At 35.9% G+C, this 22,001-nt stretch overlaps 1 long non-coding RNA gene across 3 annotated transcripts in view; it reads right to left on the reverse strand.

Annotated features, from left to right (window-relative positions):
• LOC140635651 (uncharacterized) overlaps window positions 1-22,001 on the reverse strand; it is a 106,949-nt gene that overhangs the window by 16,717 nt on the left and 68,231 nt on the right. For 2 of the 3 annotated variants that reach the window (XR_012033008.1, XR_012033007.1), the window contains exon 3: window positions 13,419-13,543. This is a non-coding gene — a long non-coding RNA (uncharacterized lncRNA). Of the gene's footprint in view, window positions 1-13,418; window positions 13,544-15,442; window positions 15,498-19,828; window positions 19,882-22,001 lie in introns of those variants that run through there. The other variant, XR_012033009.1, reaches the window with a different exon arrangement.

Genomic DNA, 22,001 nt, shown 5'->3' on the forward strand with positions numbered 1-22,001 from the left:
ATGCCACTCATTGCTGGGGGGATAGCAAGTGTAGCTATAATTGCCAGTCTACACATCCCACTCCAATCTATTATATTTAGCTATATTTCATCATATTAGCCATAATAATTTGAAGTTCTTTATCATTATTTTAGCTTTAAATATGTATCTTTTAAAAATTATTTCCATTATTTAAATGCTTTTCAAATGTGTAGTCAAATCAAATGAATAGATAAAGTTTGAAAGATGAAGATAGGCCTTTGCAGAAGCCACAACTCAACTGTTGGAAGATATAAACCTCCATAGCACAAGCACTACTCTATATCTGACACACTTGACTCTGCTCACCACAAAATCCTTTCTCTCTATCAGTCTTTTTGGTATTTTTTGTCCCACATCAATCAACACTTTTATTGAGTATTTTTGGTTTCAAGGTCCTATGCTAGGCACTATGAATATCACCATGAGTGTAACATGTATTCCCTTCCTTTGAAAAGTTTGAAGGGTAATTGGAAAGTCAAGACAAACAGGAATTTTTTTTTTAATAATTCAAGAGATAAAAATAACAGTGCAAGCAAGGCAGAACATGAAAATCTGCCATGAGCTAGGGAAACCTCGATAGAGAACCAGTACCTCTAAGAATCCATTTTATGCCAGGTTCTGTACTGGCTAGTTTTATAGTTTAAGCATTTCTAGATGGCATCAGGCTTTGTTAATCAGCATGGTAAGACTAAATGCTGTTTCCTTGAGTTTTGTCTATTTGAGCTTTCAGAATCTTGATTATAATAGAAAACAGTCGTTTAATGTAGAAATTTACTACTATAACACAATTCTATCAAGTTACTGCTATTAATATCCCCATTCTATGAAACAGAAAATTGAAGCTTGCAAACATTAAGCAATTTATCCAAAGTCAAACATCCAGTAGATAGAAGAAGCAATTTTTTTTAATTCTAGACTTTATGCAAGTCACACAAGAATTTAAGAGTATTTCAAACCCACACTCTGGAATAAAAACCAGATGGCCTTCCCTGTAGCTATGTTAAGTATAAACAGAAGTAGCATTACCTGAAAAGACAGGAAGCAGGGTGCTTTTATGAATATGAATTGCTCCCTACTAAGGATCTGGCCAAAGTAGATACAACCTGCAGCCTGTGTAACCAAGGGTATCAAATCTAGTGTGGTCCGGTTGAGTTTATATGCTGGACTTTTGTGATCCTCAAATTTAGCAGTTCTCATGCCTGGGGAAGGTTTTGCTTTCTTTTCTTTCAGAGCTAGTGGGTGAGGTGAGATATTGCAAGGGAGTGATTAAATCTTGGACCCCACCCTTTCTGATCTAGTAAGCTTGAGATGAAATCTGGTCATAGGAATCTGTTATATTTTTATTTGTAATCCATTCAAGTTAATCTTGATGTTCACTGATGTTTAAGAATCTTTAATGCTTGAAAGCATGTTTCAGGGTAAGACAGATTAGGTTTAGCTTCCGTATAAGTGATTGAATAAAGGTCACTTTTAGTGAATCATGACTCAATTTCTCAAGCTGTTTGCTTACTTCCACCAAGAGCTACAATATGCACTACCTTAACCTAAAAAAGCTTCTTTTAAACAGAAGAGTATATTTTTTGTGCCTATATTTTCCTTACCAGCTGTGCTTCCTTCCAGATTGATCATGCTTTGCTGCCAAATGGGTGTGTATGCAAAAATATTCTCTCCCAAGGAGCATATGCCTAATATGCCACTGTTTCATATACATCAGCTAATTGATTCCCGTGGCCACCTATTGTAGTAGTCTACATTCCTATTTTACTGATTTAAAAAAAAAAAAAAGACTTAGAAATGAAATAACTTTCTCAAGCTCATGCAACTAATACATGCTGGAGCTGAGTTTCAAACCAGACCTATCTAATTCTAAATCACTCTCCTTCAATTTTTTTTCTTCTATGTCTTCATTTTCTTTTCTGCCCATGTCTTGAACCTTATCATATTACCCACAGACATCTCTTAGTTTTATTCTTGGCTCTGAGGACTAAAAAAGCTGAACATTGGTGCGAGGTAGATTTCTTCCTAGACTTTCAGCTCATATATGACTTTTTGGAGAATTCATTGGTTTGATGCACCACTAAAAAGACTACAAGTTTGCTGTTTGGTAACTTTGACTTTCATTATGGTGACTATGCATAAATGCTCTCTAGTGTTTATTCATTCATCTATTCATATATAATATTAAGGCTCTGAGACCAGTTCCCACATTTGTCAGAGGAAGGTAGGAATTCCCCTACAACACCAAGCAATTCTCTGGACACCAGTTGGGGGCCCTACAATTCAACTCAAATCTAAGACTATCTACTGACAAGATTGCATTAGATTCCACAGGTTAAGAGTTCAGTCCTACAAGACTGCTGCCTCACCCACTTCAGGTGCCAGTCACAAACTCGGGTTGTTACTGTGCTTCTGTCCAACGGCTACAGCTTGGAGGTCCTTGTAACTCCCTCCTTGGGTTCACTTTATTTACTAGAGCAGCTCATAGAACTAAAAGAAACATTTTACACATTAAATTACCAGTTTATTATAAAAGGACATAACTCAGGAACAGCCAGAAGGAAAAGGGCAAGATATGAGGATAGGGTATAAACTTTCCATGGCACTTTTCACAAATATCCACTTGTTCCCCAACCCAGAAACTCCCTAACTCAGTCCTTTTGGGTTTTTATGGAGGCTTCATTGTACAGTCATGATTAATTAAGCCTTTGATAGGGGCCTCCAGTCCCTCTCCCCTCCCAGGAGATAGGAATGTACAGGCTGAAAGTTCTAACCCTCTTAAACTTCAAGTTAGCTCCTCCTCTTGCAACTCCCTGCCATTCTTGGGTGACCTGGGGAAACCAAGTCACTTCCTTAACATGACAAAAGATGCCTTTACTACTCTCAACACTTAGCAGATTTAGGGTTTTAGGAACTCTGTGCTGGGAATGAGAAGGAAGACCAAATATATATTTCTTATTATAATCATAAATTGTAAATGCTTGCTTTTTATTGGAAAGATTGATTTGTTTCCCAGAAATACAAGGTCTCCAATTGGAAAGAAAATATTTGTTACTGGATTTTTTTTTTCCAGGTCTGATCAAATCCCCTAGCAAGGATGTCACAATGGTTGATATCATCAAGAAGGTGAAGGACAATGAGAAGTAGTACAACAATATTTGTCAAGGTTTCCTAACTTTATTTTTTTTAAAGATTTAGAATTTTTTATTTTTAAAAAAATATTTTATTTATTTATTCATGAGAGACACAGAGAGAGAGAGAGACACACAGGCAGAGGGAGAGGCAGGCTCCAAGCAGGGAGCCTGACAGGGGACTGGATCCTGGGTCTCCAGGATCACTCCCGGGGCAAAGGCGGTGCTAAACTGCTGAGCCACGGGGGCTGCCCAGTTTCCTAACTTTAAATGGGCTTGATTGCAAGGAAGACTGTTAAAAATCATAGCTTCTTCTGCTGTACTAGGCTTCTGATTCTAAAATTGGGACCTATTTCTAAAACTTCAGGCCATTCAGTAAATAATCTGGTGAGAATATATGTACGCATCAGGTAGTATGCTAGGAATTGTGTTGAGGACAATCCAAGGAAGAATAGAAAACATGACTCCTATACTCTGCAAAATCTATCATCTATTTTTGGAAATGAAATATTATTATACAATGATAATGATAATGGTAACTAAGGCATGATAGTGTCAAAATAAAATAAGATGGAGATCAGGTTTGAAGATCCCCTGGGCAGACAAAACCAGCTAAGACTCTTAAGCAAAACTTAATCTGATTTACTTCATGAATATAAATGCAATTTAACTTGGATTATTTTTCATAAATGCCTCTAAAAATCTTAAATGAAACTTGTCATCTTAAAATGGTATAAGATAATCACTTTTAACCAATCCCCTACCACCTGGAAAATTCTTTTTTTTTTTTTTTAAGATTTTATTTATTTATTTATTCATGAGAGACAGAGAGAGAGAGAGAGACAGAGACAGAGACACAGGCAGCGGGAGAAGCAGGCTCCACGCAGGGAGCCCGATGTGGGACTCGATCTCGGGACCCCATGAACACGCCCTGGGCCGAAGGCAGGTGCTAAACCGCTGAGCCACCAGGGATCCCCTGGAAAATTCTATTGTAATAATCACTGTCATCATCATCATTGTAAAGGTTAAACAGCTTCCTCATTTTCACTTTATGTCACCCTGTAACATTATGCCTCTAAGCTTCATGTAACTTTTGGGTTTGAAGTCTCCCTGTTCAAGATTATTTTGTTTCTCATTTAATAAAATATTCATATCAGGTAAATATCTCTGAATTTTCTTTTGACAGTAGATAATCAGTACAGTGAAAGTTGAGATCAAAATAAGTGGGTACTTCTTTAAGTCTAAGGAAGTCCTTGGAATGAAAAAGAGAAAAAAATATCATTTTACTATAAAATAGCCATTATATAACAACTCTGACTTTTATCACACCAGAAAATGCTAACTTATGTACTTAAACAGGGTACTTCTTGTTCTCTCATGAAAAGATCAAAGAACATTTGAATCTCTTCCAGCATTTTCAGAAACAAGCCAGCAAAACTAGTTCACAAATATACTAGGTTTCATAGAAATAAATGTATGTTAATCTTCAAACCAACTTGATTGATCTTTAGATGAAATCCACAGTAACCTCACTATAACATTTTTATCATTATATGTAACATTTTCATAAACTTTAAGCTTTCTAAAGCAACTTTAAAAGAATTTTTTTTATTTTTTATTTTTTATTTTTTTTATTTATTTTTTTTTTTAAAGAATTTTTTTTTAATTAAAATTTTTGTCTATGTGGCTTCTGTGCTACTTCTGTGCCAGTAAGTGTTGGGTCTCCCTTTGATAATATTCTAGGTTTGGAAGAGATAGTGAAATGGAAGAGTATTCATTTTGATACTCACCAATGGTCTCCTAAATTTTAAAGATAGATCACTACTGGCAGTCATTGAGGAGTAGAATTGGGAAAATACAACAAAGATCACTTGAATATAAGCTGCATGAGGAAATGTATCCTTAATGCTCAGAACATTCCTTGGCACACAATATGCATTCATTTACTAGACAATGAATGAAAAGTGTATGTGAATATAGTTTAGGATACAATTGAAAGGCATCATGTGCATTCTCCTTGGTTATAAGTTCTCACCAGCTTCATTTACCTTATCTATTTGCTATTTTGTCTATTTAATGTCATCCAACTCGGTACACTGGACAGTATGTGAATGAGTGTATGTGTATGTGGGTGTGTGTATATAATATGAAATTACCTACTTACTGTCTGTCTCCTCTACTAGACCCTGTACTCTGTGTCATATAAATCCTGTATCTTCAGCAACTACCTCAGTGCCAGACATATCGTAAGTGTTATGAAATATTTGTTGAATTAGCCAACTACAATTTGAATAAATCTATTAACATTCTTCACATTTTTTAATTTAAATTCAATTAGCCAACATATAGTGCATCATTAGTTTTGGATGTAGAGTTCAATAATTCACCAGTGCATAAGCTGCACTTAGTGTTCATCACATCATGTCCTCTTTACTGCCCATCACCCAATGAACCCATCCCCCCACCACCTCCCCCTCCAGTAACCCTCAGTTTGTTCCCTATAAATAAGTGTCATTCGTGGTTTTTCTCCCTCTCTGAAGACTTCCCATTCGGTTTTCCCTCCCTTCCCCTATGATCCTTTGTAGTGTTTCTTATAGTCCACTTATGAGTGAAACCATATGATAGTTGCCTTTCTCTGATTGATCTATTTCGCTCATCATAAATACACTCCAGTTCCATCCATGTTGATGTAAATGGTAAGTATTCATCCTTTCTGATGGCTAAATAATATTCCACATCTTCTTTACCCATTCATCTGTCAATGAACCTCTCGGCTCTTTCCACAGTTTGGCTATTGTGGACATTGCTGCTATGAACACTGGGGTGCAGGTCACTACATTTGTATCTTTGGGGTAAATACTTAGTAGTGCAATTGTTGGGTCATAGTATAGCTCTATTTTTAACTTCTTAAGGCAACATCCATACTGTTTTCCAGAGTGGCTGCACCAGCTTGTATTCCTACCAACAGTGTAAGGGAGTTCCTCTTTATCCACATCCTCACCAACATATGTTGTTAACTGACTTTAATTTTAGCCATTCTAACTAGTGTGAGATAGTATTTCATGGTGGCTTTTATTTGTATTTCCCTTATACCAAGTGATGTTAAGCATTTTTTCATGTGTCTGTTGGCCGTTTGTTTTGTCTTCTTCAGAGAAATGTCTGTTCATGTCTTCTGCCCATTTCTTGACTGAATTCTGTTTCTTGGGTATTGAGTTTGATAAGTTCTTAATAGATCTTGGATACTAGCCCTTTATCTGATATGTCATTTACAAATATCTTCTCCTATTCCATAGGTTGTCTTTTAGTTTTGTTAACTGTTTTCTTTGCTGCACAGAAGTTTTTATCTTGATGAAGTCCCAACAGTTCATTTTTACTTTTGTTTCTCTTGCCTTTGGAGACGTGTCTAGCAAGAAATTGCTGTGGCCAAGGTTGAAAAGATTGCTGCCTGTGTTCTAGAATTTTGATGGATTCCTGTCTCACATTTAGGTATTTCATTCATTTTGAATTTATCTTTGTGTATGTTGTAAGAAAATGGTCCAGTTTCATTCTTTTGTGTGTGGCTGTCCAATTTTCCCAACACCATTTGTTGAAGAGACTATCTTTTTTCCATTGGATATTCTTTCCTGTCGAAGACTAGTTGGTCACAGAGTTGAAGGTCCATTTCTGGGTTTTCTATTCTGCTTCATTGATCTATGTGTCTGCTTTTGTGCCAATAACATACTGTCTTGATGATCACAGCTTTGTAATACAGCTTGAAGTCAGGCATTGAGATGCCACCAGCTTTGGTTTTCTTTTTCAACATTCCTCTGGGTATTGAGGGTCTTTTCTGGTTCTATACTGTCCCTCACAATTTTTTATGTCTAAAAATAAAATAAGTGTATTAATCTATAAGTGGTTCTCAGTGAACCACTATGTGGTATTTCCACATAGGAGCATCTAGAGATGTACTGGGAGAGTTTTTTATTTTCCTAATGCCAGTGAGTATCACTGGTTCTTACTGACTAGGTGCCAGGCAAACTAAATACATTGTACTTATTAGGCTAGTTCCACACATTGAAGAATTGCCCTGTTCAAAATGTCATAGAGAAACTACTCAGAATTTTATTCCTTAAAAGCATTTCTCGTTCTAAAAGTAAGTGGAAGTATATATTTTAAAAATTATTGTTTCAAAATGCAAACATGAGTATCAAGCTAACATCATCTAGTAAGGTTTTTGCCTTGCTTCCTATTTGCCTTTAGGTATGTTCCTGGCTGGCACATTGCTCTCAGGTACAGTATGTGGACTATATGAACAAAAAGACCAGTTTTTTTAGTGTGGACCCCAAACTACTGTCCCTGTTCCTCACAGATCCCAAACTAGCCTGGGAAATCTTTTCTGACCCTTGTATATCAATTTAGTCCCACCTGATAGGATCTGGGAAATAGAATAAGGCCAAAAGGCTCTCTAATCTACCCACCCTAAAAAAAAAAAAAAATCTATCAAAGCTCCCCAAACAAGCAATCTCCCTCTTATGAGCCATAAAAGTGATCTTCCTTATTTCCTAAGCCTCCTGCTCTGGAAGAAAGGCTCTGGTAATTGCTACCATTTTTCTGATGACTTATTTGTAGCTTGTGTAAGATAAGCTCTTTCTCACTAAGTTCCCTTAATCACAGCCCTTTGATTTTCCTGCTCCTAGGACAGCAGCAAAACAGTGACCTTGCCCTTTTGTAAAGTAACACCAGATAGAGGGACTGACTACTCAGAGCCTATGGTTATCTCTCTTTTATGTAAGTGTTTCTCAATAGTTCATCCAAGGGTCAAAAATCACAGTGATTCACAAACTTTGTTTCACACTCCTGTTGCAATTTTCACCTGCTTGCTAGCTCCAGGATGAAATGTACAGTCTTTTTCCAAAGTTCTACAACATTTAATTTTATTTTTTTCCTGACCAGAATATTTTCACCTCAGTTTTCTTTATTATTTTTTTTTTTTATTTCTTGGATTGAATGATTGATTTGGTCCTAGCTTTTTTATCAGTTGATGTGATTACCTCACAGGATAAAGCATATTATCAACTTGGAATATGTCCATCCATATTTTTCTCCCTAATCAACACCTTTTACAGATTACATGAGTCATGAATTGTGTGTGTGTGTCCATATATATACAGAATTTTTAAAAAATCATTGTTTATCTTTGAAGTTAGGATCATATCATGAGCACTTTACTATGCCATGCTTTTTTTCTTTCTAATACTTTATGGGGTATTTCTCTAAGCCATCTATTACAGCTCTAGTTCACAACTTTGAGTACCTGCAAAATATCTCATGGAAGGGATGGAATAATTTATTCACTTCTCTAACAATGAACATCCATTTTATCCTCAGTTTTTGACACTTTAAACAACACAGGAATAAACTTCTTCACACAATATATAGAAACATGCTTATATATTTTTTTTAATTTATTTATTTATTTATTTATTTATTTATTTATTTATTTATTTATTTATGATAGTCACAGAGAGAGAGAGAGAGGCAGAGACACAGGCAGAGGGAGAAGCAAGCTCCATGCACCAGGAGCCCGATGTGGGATTCGATCCTGGGTCCCCAGGATCGCGCCCGGGCCAAAGGCAGGCGCCAAACTGCTGCGCCACCCAGGGATCCCCATGCTTATATTTTTATTTCTGTAAGATAGATACTCAAGAATAAAATGATTACATCAAATAGTATGTATCTTTTTTCTTTAATAAGAAAATGTGGGAGTACTTTATCATCTTCATTATCATCATGATTGAAGTTAACAAATGACAAATCCATGACAGGAAATGTTTTATATAATTTTACATCACTGATTCAGGACTCACTGATATAGATACATAATACAAATAGAAGATATATGAAAAATACATCTTTGGAAATGAACACAACACTCTTGTGGATGTGAAACTTAAAATATAGAATGTTTTTTAAGTATGTAGCAGAGGGATGCCTGGGTTGCTCAGTGTGAGCATCTGCCTTTAGCTCAAGTCATGATCCTGGGGTCCTGGGATCGAGTCCTGCACTGGGCTCCCCACAGAGAGCCTGCTTCTCCCTCTGCCTATGTCTCTGCCTCTCTCTTTGTGTCTCTCATGAATAAATAAATAAATTCCTTTTTTAAAAAAAAGTTTGTAGCAGAAAGTGAAATGGACTGTCTCAGCCTAACTTAGCAGTGCCTGAACAAAGTATCCCCTCCTGAGATGTTAGCTTCAGAATGTGAATTCTGAAAAAACTGCATCTTTAGAATGTTCCACAGGAATACTAGGGATCTGGTCTAAATTTTCAATGATGATTGTCATTTCATACAAACCTTCCATCCATTAAGAATTGCCAGACCGGACAACATAGCATTACAAGAGTTACTACCTTATCTCTTGTAAGTCAATTAGAAGACAAAACCAAGAACAAAATGTCTTCAAAATACAGAGCAGATCATGCTTCTCTCTTAGGAAGGGTTAGAATGATTGATGGGACCAGATATGCAATGATTTTTACCAATTGGTAGATGTAGATTTGATCATAGTATCTGCAAGTCTAGTCTAGTAGACACTGCTCTCAGTACCACTGCTGACCTACAGCAAGTTACACCTATGGGCAAATTGGCCATGCCAGTCTGCATTCTCTCCACCCACTATTTCAGAAGACTTTAACACATGAATACATAAGTCACTGTATTTTTCAGCAGCACACTCTATGGTCATCATCCAAGCAGCAGAGTGCAACCTCATTCACTAGGAAAAAATGTGTAGAATAATTTAACACAATCCGACAGGCTTAAACAATCCTACTACCTACTCTCAGCAAATAAAATGTTTTAGCTCTAATCTGTTCCATCCTAATCTTAGCTACTACTCTAAGACTTCATACATCAAAACTACAAAGCATAAAATTACAATCTCTAAGCCAAAGCTTATTCTGGATTCTAGTAGCAGACCTTTTTTTATTAAATTTTTTTTATTGGAGTTCAATTTGCCAACATTTAGCATAACACCCAGTGCTCATCCCACCAAGTGCCCCCCTCAGTGCCCATCACCCAGTCACCCCAACCCCCTACCCACCTCCCCTTCCACTACCCCTGTTCATTTCCCAGAGTTAGGTGTCTCTCATGTTTTGTCACACTCACTGATATTTTCACTCATTTTCTCTCCTTTCCCTTTATTCCCTTTCACTAATTTTTATATTCCCCAAATGAATGAGACCATATAATGTTTGTCCTTTTCCAATTGACTTATTTCATTCAGCATAATACCCTCCACGTCAAAGCAAATGGTGGTATTTGTCGTTTCTAATGGCTGACTAATATTCCATTGTATACATATATCACAGCTTCTTTATCTATTCATCTTTTGATGGACACCGAGGCTCCTTCCACAGTTTGGCTATTGTGGACATTGCTGCTATAAACATCGGGGTGCAGGTGTCCCGGCGTTTTATTGCATCTGTATCTTTGGGGTAAATCCCCAGCAGTGCAATTGCTGAGTCATAGGGCAGATCTATTTTTAACTCTTTGAGGAACCTCCACACAGTTTTCCAGAGTGGCTGCACCAGTTCACATTCCCACCAACAGTGCAAGAGGGTTCCCCTTTCTCCACATCCTCTCCAACATTTGGTGTTTCCTGTCTTGTTAATTTTCGACATTCTCACTGGTGTGAGGTGGTATCTCATTGAGGTTTTGATTTGTATTTCCCTGACGGCCAGTGATGCAGAGCATTTTCTCATGTGCTTGTTGGCCATGTCTATGTCTTCCTCTGTGAAATTTCTGCTCATATCTTTTGCCCATTTCAGGGTTGGATTGTTTGTTTCTTTGTTGTTGAGTTTAATAAGTTCTTTATAGATGTTGGATACTAGCCCTTGATCTGATAGGTCATTTGCAAATATCTTCTCCCATTCTGTAGGTTGTCTTTGAGTTTTGTTGACTGTTAATTTTGCTGTGCAGAAGCTTTTTATCTTGATGAAGTCCCAATAATTCATTTTTGCTTTTGTTTCTTTTGCCTTCGTGGATGTATCTTGCAAGAAGTTGCTGTGGCCAAGTTCAAAAAGGGTGTTGCTGTGTTTTCCTCTAGGATTTTGATGAAAATCTTGTCTCACATTTAGATCTTTCATCCATTTTGAGTTTATCTTTGTGTATGGTGTAAGAGAATGGTCTAGTTTCATTATTCTGCATGAGGATGTCCAATTTTCCCAGCACCATTTATTGAAGAGACTGTCCTTTTTCCAGTGGATAGTCTTTCCGGCTTTGTCGAATATTAGTTGATCATAAAGTTGAGGGTCCACTTCTGGATTCTCTATTCTGTTCCATTGATCTATGTGTAGCAGACCTTTAAAAACTAACATGAATTGGAGGTCAAGTAGTTGAGCACCCCTTTATTATTCGGCCAACTAGTATCTATCTACATTTTCTTGTTATCCTGGTGATTATACCACTTACAAGCTTAACTGAATGCAATCTTCTCAAATTATGAGCTCTTGTAGTCTATTTATTACTCTGGTCTTCCAAACCAGAAATGGATACAAACTTCTCCCTCGTACTATCAAGGAAAGGCCCTCAGCTTCACCATCAGCACCCAGAGCTGAAATTCTACTTAAACTATTCCTTGTATTGTTATATGTAAATAAAAATGATTATTGTCAGATGATACATTGATATGGAGAAAAAAATTAAAAATTAACCCACTATGTACATCTGCATTGTGTGATCTACACATACTATTTTATTAGTATACAGATGTTTAATTATACATAATACTATTTATAATTGTGCATTAAATTATTTGCCCCATTCACATAATAAGCATGCACATTAATTATTCATCTTATATAATACATATGATGGTGTATCATCCATAAACCCCAAACCACATGAATAGTATATACCACATATCACCATTAATATCACATAGGACATCATATTATTGATCACCCATAGCACATCTACTCAAATTAATCTTTGTCACTGTGTTTATCATAGCCATTATCTTTCCTTAATCACCATGCTTCAAGAAACTAGCAACCTACTCAGGTTATAAACTTCTTTCCTCTCCAGCCCCATAATATGTGGGGCTTTTTAATGGGAAACTATATCTGGCATCTGATTCTTACTTCAGGACCATCTCACCTAAAATTGTCTATCTATTCCTTTACATAAGACGTCTCAATGGACTAATGACTAATCAGCTCATGCTCACACATAAATGTCTGGTCCCAGATGTTTGGTATTTTTTAATTTATGGGGGGATGCTGGGTAGCTGAGCTTAAACTGAATATTATTTACCAAAATCATAACCATAAATTGTTAATTGGTCAGTGCTCATAGGAAATATAAAAACTTAATTATAAATGTGTACACATATTATCATCAAACAAAATTAGCTTAGTAAACCTCCTCACCTCCCCCATAGACTGTTAGCTGTATAGAAAATAAGTTTATCTTGCCAAACCCCCAAAATAAGACTCTGTAACATAGAAGGCCCAAATAATCATAATTATTCCATAATTTATATATTTTCTCCAATCATAGTCTCAACTAAAACATACTCTAGTCCAACTCTTAATTACTAAAATTTAAAAACACTAAACTTTATCCAAATATGAGGTCTAATGGGATAGAAATTTTTTATTCTCTATTAAGTTCAATTTTGTCTTTCAAGACTGACATAGCACCTAATATTTTGAGATTTTTATGAAAAAGTATTTCTCTAGATCTTATTTAGATAATGTAGTTTAACAATTAAAGCAAGGTACTGAAAATGCCTATATGAGTTTATAAAATTCCATAAACTCATAGGCTTGGTCCTATTTTTTATTTATTTTGTATCAAATTATACATGCAATTATACGCATCCCAGTGAGAATGTCTTCTAGATCAGTAACCATAAAAGGAGCAGGCCTCAAGCTCATAAGTAGTTTATTATGCCTTGCTCAACCATACCCCCATGAGAGATAGTGATAAAAATCATTCTAAACAAAAGTTTGATGAAGTTATATTAACTTACTATGAGAGTTGATAAATTTTGTACCAACCACCGTAGTCATACAGTTAACACAAATTAATAAAATTTTGGTGTAAAGCATGTTTAAGATAATTTAATAATAAATTTTAATTAACTATAAGAAACTGCAACTAAAACCAAAACAACCTACTACAGTGACTTTAATATTTCTGGTTACACAATAGCTAAGATCCAAACTCAGATTAGATACTCCACTATGCTCAACCCTACACCCAAATAATTAGTATAACAAATTACTCACCAGATTACTACTAGCAATAGCTTAAAACTCAAAGGACTTGGCATCCTCTTCTATGACTGATAAATCCAGATAAGACTCAGCACCTCTTGCTAATCCATACTACCTACCACCGTCTTCAGCGAACCCTAAAAGAGAATTATAGTAGGTATAAATATTAGCATAAACATATTAGATAAATGTATATCTTATGAGGTAGAAAGAAATGGACCACTTATTCTACTTTGAGAACATTAAATATCATGCAAAAGCTTTTATGAAGCTGAAGACTAAGGAGGAATTTAGTAATAATTTAAGAACAGAGCTTCATTGAATTAGGCCATGAAGCACGCACACATCATCTGTCACTCTCCTCACATACTAATTTTATATTTATGACCATTTATAATTATCTAACATGTGAGAGGAGACAAGTGTGCTTGGACAAACCAAGGTGTAAATAAAGCACCTTATTTACTCTGGAAATTTCATCTTAAAATGACCACTTCTTTTTTATTTTTTTTTTAAGATTTTATTTATTCATTCATGAGACACACACAGAGAGAAGCAGAGACATAGGCAGAGGGAGAAGCAGGCTCCATGCAGGGAGCCTGATGTGGGACTCGATCCTGGGACTCCAGGATCACGCCCTGTGCTCAACCGCTGAGCCACCCAGGCATCCCTGATCACTTCTTTTTTAAAGATTTTATTTATTTATTTGAGAGAGCATGCAAGTGGAGGGGGGAAGGGAGAATCTCAAGCAGACTCCACTCAAGTGTGGACCCCAAGGTGGGACTCCAGCTATGACTCTGAAACCATGACCTAAACTGAAACCAAGAGTCAGATGTCCAAACTACTGAGCCACCCAGGTGCCCCTAAAATGACCACTTTGAACTAAAGTGAAGCAAAACTTTACTATAAACCTAACAATTATATTTAAATGAAATAAGGTATTTATTTACAAAGACAAATATAGGGGATAGAAATCTTACTGAGTGCTATGGAGAAAATACTGTAAAAGAATGATGAAGTAATTAAAGTATTAGAAAGTAAAGTTCACCCTTTTACATTTTGCATAATGAATTAACTAGAACAATTTCACAAAGAGAACTTAAGTCAACTATTCCAAATCCAGATGAGCTACTTTCAGAGACTTTAAGGAACAAATCTATCCATTTGGCGAAATAGTGAGAAGGTCTATAAATACAAGTGAAAAGCCTGGTAACCTGGGGGGTAGCTGGTTCTCTAGGAGAGACTTTCAGTTCAACTTTAAAGTTAACTAAAAAGGTAATAAGTCCTACATGAAAGTAAAGTTTAATCTAAAAAGGTACAGCTCCTTAGACATTGGAAATAAACTTCCTTAGCAGGTAAATATTTATAAATCCACATTTGGCTTAAAAGCAGCTATCAGGGATCCCTGGGTGGCACAGCGGTTTAGCGCCTGCCTTTGGCCCAGGGCGCGATCCTGGAGACCCGGGATCGAATCCCACATCGGGCTCCCGGTGCATGGAGCCTGCTTCTCCCTCTGCCTTTGTCTCTGGCGCTCTCTCTCTCTCTGTCTCTCAGTCTTTCATGAATAAATAAATAAATAAATAATCTAAAAAAAAAAAAAAAGCAGCTATCAGCTAAGAAATACTCAAGCTCAACAATTTTATTTTAATTCTAATAACAAAAATTGACTCCTAATACAAGATTGGAATAATTAATTAACAAAAGAAATACTGTTAATATTAGTAACAAGAATTATTTTGTTACAAGCTTCTATCGGATTAAATAACCACTGATAGATAGCAATTAAATAAATTTAACCTAATAATTAATTATTTATTAAATCAATTGTTAGTCCAATACAAGCATGCGACACAAAAAAAGATTTTTTAAAGTAAGAGGAATTCAGCAAACATAAGCTCCACCTGTTTACCAAAAACATCACCTCTAGCATTTCTACTATTGGATGCATTGCCTACCCAGTGATGTGTGTTTAACAGCCACAGTATCTTGACCATGCAAATGTAACACATTGATTTGTTCTCTAAGTAAGGACTTACATGAATGGCCACATGAGGGTTTTACTGGCTCTTCCTTTCAATCAGTGAAATTAACCTTTGCAGGAATGACAAGATCAGAAGACTTTATGGAGCTTTAATCTAAATATAAACCTTTTTAACCACACTGAGGAATGATAAAAAAATTCAGTGGATTAATAATTTTGTGAGGTGACCTCAGAGTATAAAATAACTTCTGAGTGATTGAAATTTAGACCAAACTACTTGAAATCTATTTTATCAGTTACTGATCCAAAGTTGATCAACAGAACAAGTTGCCCTGGAGATAACAGTGCAATCCTATCCCATTCCAGAATTCATATTGACAATATGGTTTACAACCTCAGTGATGATCAGGATATCCTAGTGTTGTACAGTATTAATAGGGCTTCTGTTCAGTTATTAAAGTTTTACATCACCTGAGTTGACTAGAGTGATCCAGGTCAATTTCTATTTAATATTTTTCCCCATAGGAAAAGACAAGAGAAATAAGACCAACTTGAGAAAATTTCCTTCAATCTGATACATTATATAATCTTAATGTAATTAATTTCTGTCAGCCCAGACCAAGACTAGGGCTTGTTAATGAGGAAGTCTGATAACTGCATAAAACTTGACCCTTTATAACTAGCTGTTCAAATCCTCTTCTTAATGGTATATTCATAATTAATCTTCTGTTAATTATTTTTATTTTACTTGCTGTAGCACTTCTTATATTATTTAAATGAAAGTATTAGGTTATATAGAATTTCATAAAGGACCAAACATTATTGGCCCTCATCATCTACTTTAACCATCACCAATGCCTTCAAATTCTTTATCAAAGAATCTTCACAATCATTATCATTAACATCTATATCATTCACCAGTCCTAGCCTTTACACTAATGTTAACAATATGTATTTCACTGCCCATACTGTACCCACTAATCAACATAAATATAGGTGTATTAGTCATATTAACTGTAGTAAGTTTAGCTGTTTGTTCTATTCTCTGATCAGGATGACCTTCAGATTCAAAATATGCCTTAATTGGTGTATGCTGAGCTTTAGCACAATTTCATATGAAGTAAACTAGCAATTATTCTATTATCAGCACTACTAGTAAATGAACCATTTACATCAACCCTAATTATTACTCAAGAGTATTTATGATTAACTTTTTCATCATGACCACTAGCCATAATAGGATTTATTTCAATCCCAGCAGAAACCAACTGAGCCTCTTTTGACTTAACAGAGGGAGAATCAGAATTTGTCTCTGATTTTAGTGCCAAATATGCAGCAGGCCCATTTGCTCTCTTTTTCTGGCAGAAACATGTCAACACTATCATAATAAATACTTTAACAATTTTTTCCTAGAATTTCACAATCCTTACATACCAGAAATGTATGCAATTAACTGCATTATCAAAACCCTTCTTCTGTTTTCTTTTTATGAATCCAAGCATCATAACCACAATGCTCATATGACCAATTTACACCTCTTATGAAAAATTTCTTCTCACTAACACTAACATTATGCATATGATATGTATCAAATCCCATTATTAAGGCAAATATCCTGCCACAAGCATTATAAAAATGTCTAATAAAAGAATTACTTTGATAGAATAAATAACAGAGGGTTAAGCCCTCTTATTTCTAGAATTATAGGGATTAAACCTAATCCTAAGAATTCAAAAATCTCCATGTTACCATACTACACCATGTCCTATGTATGGTAAGCCAATACCCCCAAGATGGTTTATATTCTTCCCATACTAATAAATCCTCTCATCTTTATTATTATGTCACTTATTATTATCACAAGTGCCATAATCATTATGTTAAGCTCACACTAATAATCTGAACTGGTTTCAAGACAAATATAATAAACAATATCCCAATCTAATTAAAAATTGTAATTCACAACCCATAGAGGTATCCATTAAATATTTCCTAACATAAGTCACCACATCTGTACTTCTCATAATAGCTATCATTATTAAACTAATATATTCTGGCCAATGAACAATTACTAAAATTTTTAATCTAACAGCACCCTTGTATTATTACAGTAGCCTTTATTATAAAACTTGAATTTTCCCCATTTTATCTTTGAGTACCAGAAGTTACACAAGGTATTCCGTTAATGATCAGAATTAGTTTTATTGACATGATAAAAACTTACCTATCAGTTTTATATCAAATCTCACCATGAGTCTTATATCAACTTCACAATCAATTAACCTAAATATATTAATAATTGCTACAAAAAAATAATTGCTACAGTATCAGTTATAGTTAGGATAAAGAGGAAGCCTTAACCAAACACAACTCTAAAAATTTTAGCCTATTCATCAATTGGCCATTTAGCCTGACTAGCTCTATCATGACTTATGAACAAAGCATCATAGCTCTAAATCTATTCATTTACATTATATTAACATTTACTACATTTGCATTATTTATTTACAGTCATCCACCACAAAACTTCCATACACATGAAATAGAATACCCTTAATTACTACTATGATTTTTCTAATTATATGATCCCTAGGAAGCCTCTCACCACTCACAAGGTGTTTTTTTTTCACCCAAATGAATAATTTTCCAAAACTAGAAGCATTATTATACCAACATTAAAAGCTATTCTAGGCCTACTTAATCTATAGTTCTACATACAATTAAGTTATTCTGTATCACTATAATTTCTATCAACAAGTAACAGAAATAAAATGACAATTTGCAAATATAAGCCAAGTAATTTTTTTACGTCCATTCATTATTGTATTGACATTGGTCCTTCCCCTAACACCAATATTATCAGTGTTGGACTAGGAATTTAGGTTTATGTGAACTAAACACCTTTAAAGCTCTCTGCATGTATTATCTTTGTCCCTGAAATACAGATTGCAGGTTATCTTGCATCAAGTGAGCACAAATCAAACACTTGAATTAAGCTAAATCCTCACTAAATATTCCAGTCAACTGGCTTTGATCTTTCCCAGCATTTAGGGGAAGCTCCTTTTTGGAATTTGCAATTCAATCTGTTATTCACCACAGGGCTTGGTAAAAACAGGACTCAACCTGTCTTTAGACTTTAGACTTAGTCTAATGCTTACTCAGCCATTTTACCTATGTTCATAAACCACTTACTATTAACAAATCATAAAGATATTGGCACATGTTTACAGTTTGGTGCTTGAACTGGAATTGTAGGAACCTCCCTAAGTCTTCTTATTTGTGCTGAATTAGGTCAACCCAGAGCTTTACTAAGAAATGATAAAATTTATAACATAATTGTTACTGTTCATAATAATCTTTCATATAGTAATATCTATTATAATTGAGGGCTTAGGCAGTTGAATAGTACTATGAATAGCCATAGCCACTAGAGCATTTCTTCAAATAAACAATATAAATTTTACTGCTTCCACCATCATTCTTATGTCTATTTGCCTCATCAATAATTGAAGAGGTGCTGGAACAGAATTAACAGTATATCTGCCCTTAGCCAGTAAGTTAGCCCACACAAGAGCTTCTGTATATTTGACTACCTTTTCACTACATTTAGCAGGTGTCTTATTGATTTTAGATACAATCGATTTTATTATTACAATTATCAATGTAAAACCACCAACACTATTTGTTTGATTGTTCTAATTATAGATGTAATATTACATTCCCAGTACTAGCAGCTAGTATTACTATACTATACAGATCATAAGTACCACTTCCTTTGATCCTGAAGGAGGAGGTGATCCAATTTTATATCAATATCTATTCTGATTCTTCATCCACACAGAAGAATATATTCTTATTTATGGGTTTGGAATAATTTCACATATTGTTGTATGTTACTCAGGTAAAAAGGTTTCTGGATATATAGGAGTAATATGAGTCATATTGGGGAGACAAAGTAACTCACAGATTTTCAACTGCACAAGGGGTCAGCACCTCTGACCCCTACATCATTCAAAGGTCAACTATACTTGCGACACTCGTATTACATCTGGTATATTTTAACCAAGACAGTGCACTCAAGTACCACACACAAATGAACCAATAAAAACATATGTAGACATTTTAGTCAGTAGTTCCAACAACCTCTCCCTTTACTCCTTAGCCCTTTCTGTTCTGTTTCATTTATATTTATCTCCAAATCTTTGATTTTTCTCCCATTGGGACCCCCCCTCCTGCCTTCTGGATTGGTGGCTAATATTGGTTTTGTTATATTAATCTCCAATGATTTTTAAAGAGTTTGACTTGATTCTCTTCACCTCTTGACACATCAGGTAGGATTCTCTTCCTTAGTTCTGACCCCTTGTGACTGCAATCCCATTTAGGACAGGTGCTAGGCATATGTCACCTTGGTTTCCTCCTCAGGGTGATTCAGATAACTTACCATCTGTGAGATGTGCTTTCCTGTGTAGATAAAGTGTCAGGCATTTATCTATTTAAGAAAAAAAAAGTCTACATTTATTCTTCAACACTCTGACTTCGATCTAAACATATCTAGAAACCTAAAGTTTTCTTTGCTCTTCTATTAATTCACACGTGTTCTTTTTAAAGATTTTATTTATTTATTTGAGAGAGAGCACGAGTAGGGGTAAGGGGAGAGGGAGAAAGAGAAGCAGATTCCCTGCTGAGTGGGAAGCCTGACACAGCGGTCCATGTCAGGACCCCAAGATCATGACCTGAGCCAAAGGCAGATGCTTAACAGACCAAGACATCCAGTCACCCCTAATTCAGTTTTCTGGTATCAAACTATCTTGAAGGAAATTTACGTAATGGTGGGACTTGTTAGTTAAGGACTCATTTGAGTTGGATTTGTTCTTATTCTGTTGGACTTTTAAGCTTTCATTTTACATCATTCTTTATCATTATTGCACCTCTTTGGGGCTTATGATCTCTGTAAGTGAGTGCATGAGTAAGTACACGGAACTGATAACTTAATGACAGTCTTAGAGAATGCGTACAGTTCTCAGCCAGGCCTCCACTAATTGAAGTTTAGTTAATTCTGGCTCTCCTCAGTTCTGAGGTAAACAGGAGTGTGGTGAACACTCACTAGAGGGGAGATCCATCAGGATGGGCAAAATGAATTTGCAAGCGGCATGTTTATCTGAAAATTCTCTTCCCTAGAAAATTCCTTTAAAATAGAGCTCTGTGCTCATACTTTGAAGCTTTTTTACTTAGACCACCTCACAGAAGACCTGCAATACTCTGAATAATGGTTCACTAGGGTAATGTAATTTCTCCAAGGCAGGGGTAAGCCTGTGGCCAAATCTGGTCCTGTTTGTTTTTGTATGACTTGCAAGCCAAGAATGGCTTTTATAGTTTCAAACAGTTTGGGAAAAAAAGCAAAAGAATATTAATATGTCATAACATGTGAAAATTATATGAAATTTAAATTTCAAGTTTCATTAAAACACATCCTCGCCCATGAACTTACATATTGTCTATGGCTGTTTTCAGCTACAGGAGCAGAGTCAAGCAGTTGCAACAGAGACAGTATGGTCCACAAAGCTGAAACATTGCTATCTGGACCTCTGCAGAAAATGTTAACTCCAACTCTAGGCTTAATGAGGAAAGGAGGCACATACAAAGTGATGATCTCTTTTACAAGCTTGTATAGGTACATCTTCTTTGCAGTTACGGGGACTGAACAAAGTCAAGGAACAGAGAAAAGAGAATGAGCTGGTACAGTATCGGTGCTTAACTCAAACCTTCCTTCAGGTAGTCTTAGGTGTCAGCCCTCTTCCCTGAAGCGCTCGCATTCAAACTGCTGCCTAGAAACCTGAAGCTGCAGAGTCTAGAACAGCAGTCAAAGATAGTGCATTGGGAATATGGCCAGGAATTATGAGTAAGCTTGGAACATACCTGTTATGCCTCCAAGGAGTGCCATACTTTCTGAGCTAAATTCCCCTTCCAAGCGTTCTAACTGGCCCTCCATCCAGAGAACAGAAAGGAAACTGCATGAGAGGTTTGGAAAAGAGGAGGCAATGAAGCAGGGAGTGGCTACTACCCAAAACAAGCCTGGGCAGTTGAGTTTCTGAAGATGAGAGAGCTTTATAGAAAGCTACAGCAAGCAAAAGCTAGGCTGAGATGCCCAGGAGATAGACCAGGATCAGTAAATGTGTCTGCCACAAACAGAATATACTCCTGCAAAGGGCAGAGAGAGGAAGAGTGGCCTTTTTCACAAGCTGGAGAGAGAAAACAAGATCAGACAAGGTGGAATCAGGGGTGTCCTGCCCCTCCTTAGATGAACAAGGCTACAGGAATGTTCCTAAGAAAGAGATCCAATCTTCTTTGCACTGTAGTTTGTGTAGCTCTTTAAAAACTAAAAAGAGCTCTATGAAAAATGAGAGAAGATAAAATTATTGGTCTGATTGCAGCCCTAGAAAATTTAGTGAATCCTGTGATTAAAAAAAAAAAAATCAGGGACACCTGGGTGGCTCAGCTGTTGGGTGTCTGCCTTCAGCTCAGGGCGTAATCCTGGAGTCCTGAGATAGAGTCCCACATCAGGCTCCCTGCATGGAGCCTACTTCTTCCACCTGTGTCTCTGTCTCTCTCTCTCT

This window comes from Canis lupus, chromosome 6, assembly GCF_048164855.1.
Source record: "Canis lupus baileyi chromosome 6, mCanLup2.hap1, whole genome shotgun sequence".
Lineage (NCBI taxonomy): Eukaryota > Metazoa > Chordata > Mammalia > Carnivora > Canidae > Canis > Canis lupus.